Source organism: Oncorhynchus masou, unplaced genomic scaffold, assembly GCF_036934945.1.
Source record: "Oncorhynchus masou masou isolate Uvic2021 unplaced genomic scaffold, UVic_Omas_1.1 unplaced_scaffold_9605, whole genome shotgun sequence".
Lineage (NCBI taxonomy): Eukaryota > Metazoa > Chordata > Actinopteri > Salmoniformes > Salmonidae > Oncorhynchus > Oncorhynchus masou.
Window position 1 is genome coordinate 5691 of NW_027016104.1, and position 3365 is coordinate 9055.

Below are 3365 nucleotides of genomic sequence, written 5' to 3' on the forward strand. Positions count from 1 at the left end.
TAACAATGAAGTCATCTTTTCTTCAAATAAGTTAAAAAGTCAGTTAATATCAATATAAAATGTGAAAACAAAACTATAAAAAAAAACTAAATACCACTTTTGAAGAAAAACTTGAGGGAAAATATTGTCCAACTATACAACCAAGGGTGCATTTCAATAGCTTCAAATGGCCTATTCTACTCATCTCCTCTCCTTCACTGATCTGAAAATGCAGGAATAAAAAGTTTCCCATTTGCATTTGAAGGACAGCAGAAGATCAAGTCTTTCTCCCACAATTACTGGTCTCCCCTCTGATTGGCTGAGCCCTTTCCGACACAGTCTTTCATTTCTCCCCTTCAGCTGTGTAGAGTGACTGGCCATCGTTCCTTTGACCTGTGACAGGTGCAAGACTAGTGTCTCTCCAGCTCTGTCCTGATCCTCTCCAGGTTGTCCTTGCCAGCTCGCCAGGCCACCACACTGTCCCTCCACCTGGGCCACTCGACTATCACCTCCTCCACCTCCCTCTGCACCCCCAGGGCGTACTCCGGCAGCCCTGCAGCTCCCCAGCCAGTCTCCCTCCTCATGCTCACCAGCTCCCCCTTCCAGTTGGGCTAGTCGGTGCTCCCGGCCCCCAGGAGGTAGGCCTGGCGCCCCACCAGCTGGGTGATACCCTGGACCTGGGTGGCTAGCCCCAGTTCTCCTGTGTGTCCACGTGGCATTAGCATGGCCCACTTCCTTACTGAACAGGTAACAGAGTCCCTCAGGCCCTTCAGGGTGCGGTTGACTAGGTTGACTTTGATCTTGAGAAGTGATCTCTCCCTGGACAGAACCTTCCTCGTCCTCTGGGCAATGCGGCTCAGAAGGGTCTGCAGGGTGGTATTGAGACGGTCCAGCTGGTCAGCATGGGGCGTCCAGGCGGCCTGACACCTTCTTCTCCACCGCCTCACACTCCTCCACTAGGCCTGTCCGTGCGCCTCCTCCAGGGGGAGTGGGCGTGGGAGCAGGAGGAGGTGCAGAGGAGCTCCAGGTCTGTGAGTTTCCTCTGGATGCAGTCCAGGTCTCCTTCACCCTCCTCCTGGCCGACTCAATCTCTCTGTCTCCAGGGCGGGCATCACCTGACTCTTCAGCAGAGCTGGCTGAGGCGGTGGTGTTCCTCCCAGCTCCTCCAAGCCCTAAACACCTCTCCTCCAGGGACTTCAGCTTGTCCTTCATCAGGGTCTTGAAGCCATCCAGACCCCCAGGCACCTTGCCAACCCCTACGTCCCCAGACTCGGTGACATTGAGCCTGGCATCTATGCTTCCAGACGGGCTCTATCAGGTCTCAATGTGGATGGTCTGGTCAGTGAGAGAAGCCTGAAGCTCAGCTGAGACTCTTTTAAGCCCCCTTCACTGACTCCTCCAGCATCAACATCCTCTACATGACAGGCTGTTCACCTGCTGGGACAGTCACATGTCAGGCATATAGTGTAGCAATAAGACATTTTGCTAATATTTTAGTAATATACAAGTTTTAGCCATTTAGCAGATAATATTTCATATTTACATTGAATAACTGTAACCCAATTTTCCTAGTGCATTTTTCAAGGTGTGTATGTGCCTGAATATTTGATGGTAGCTACTGTTTGAAGTATTGATGAATTTCTGTTGCCTCAATAAAATATGCCATGTCCAGTAGCATTGAGAAACACCAAAGTTCATTGGTACCTGTCCACAGCAGCTCTCAGTGAGGGTCAGTCCCTGTATCTGGGCCTGCAGGGTACCCAGCTCCTCTCTCAGTCCAGTTTCTCTGCCGTCCAGAGACTGCTGTATGTGCTCCTGGCCGTTCATGTGTTCATTATGGCACTGTCTCTGAACCTCTCCTATCCTCTCCTCACAGTGGTTCTCCAGGCCAGACAGACGCCTCTCAAAGCCGTCCAGGATGTCAGCGCGGACACCTGCTAGTTTAGCATCCAGCAGCTCCTCCAGGGTGGAGGGAGAGACTGACCCAGTGATGGGCCTGCCAGTCGCAGCTTCCAACAGCTTTTTCAACTGCCCTTCATGGCCCAGAACCATGCCCTGAGGAAAGACAATGGTTTGGCTTTAGGAACACCTCAAATTCTTTGACACTGTAAATGAATGACAGCCCAGTCTCAGAATCTCAGTGTCAGAATGTTACCAATCAGCAAAAGTGATATTATTGATTTAGACATCTGCTACATTTCCATAAGCTAGCATAAACCAGTCTAATAACATTAACAAAACCGTAGCACCCACCTGTATCTCCTCAAGCACATGTCCTTTGGCTTTGAGCTCATCCTTTACCTCTGTCACCCTCCCAGCCAGGTCTCCGAACCCAGGGAGTCCCTCTCCCCCTCCAGGCCATCTGGGGTCCCGTCTGGGATCACCCCAAAGCCAACAGAGGTGTCTGAAAGACGGGGGATGGTGGAGAGCAAGGAGCCCAGCATATTTTTTGTGTCCTCCCGGAGAGAGAGGTGCAGGCGGTCTTCTAGGCTGGCCATCACCCCGTTCAGAATGTCCAGATCCTGGGTCAGACGAAGCAGGTCTTCCTCCATACGATCGAGACGGTCTCCACCAACTTTATGACCCAGAGAGAAAGAGAAAACGTTATTACATAGGGCAAGGGAGGGAGAAGTGAATCACAGTTTGAAAATATAAATGGGCAAATATTTCACCCACTGTCTGGACTCACCATAGTTGGGTTTGCCGTTCCCGGTGGGCAGTTGTCCAGTGGGGATGGGTCTGCTATTAGGCTGATTTGGGAAGGGGCTCCCTGGCTCCAGATTAGACCCACCAGGAACAGGTTTTTGGATCAGGGGAGGTTGGGGTGCCCATGGGGGTACCCCTTGATCCCTGGTCGGTGTGGGGCACCCCCTTTGAAAGGGGGCAGAGAGGTGGGTCCATCGTAGCAGTTCTCCCCAGAGTAGCCAGGACAACACCTCCACTCCAGCGCAGTAATTCTCTTATAGCCCACCTTATACTTAGGCTTGTAGAAGGTCCGGTACCTGGAGTGGATGGAGAGGAGAGAAGATAACAAGAGGTCAGTGACTATCTTAGAAAATGAGATGGGAGGAGAGAAGAGGGTAGATCAAAGGCTCAAGGTTTGTATATTGATACTGGGGAGGGTATGAACAGTAGATTTGGAGATAAAGAGACACTTTAGTGTGATGATGATGATGATGATGCATTCTCAGATGAAGGATTGTTACAAGGGTCATTGACCTCACTGAGACTGTTATGTCTTAAGGTGTCTACTCTTCTACTGAAGAATAGTGATCTCTATCTCTCTTTCCTCTCTCTCTCCCTCTCTCTTCCGAGGTTAGCTAGCCAGCTATTTGTCGTCCTTAACGTAGGAAATGCTGCTAGCTAGCTAGCCAACAGCTAGCCAA

General features: G+C 50.8%; 1 pseudogene; it reads right to left on the reverse strand.

The window, feature by feature from the left end:
• Nucleotides 1-389: 389 nt before the first annotated feature.
• Nucleotides 390-2981, reverse strand: LOC135538418 (EMILIN-3-like; annotated as a pseudogene).
• Nucleotides 2982-3365: the final 384 nt, after the last annotated feature.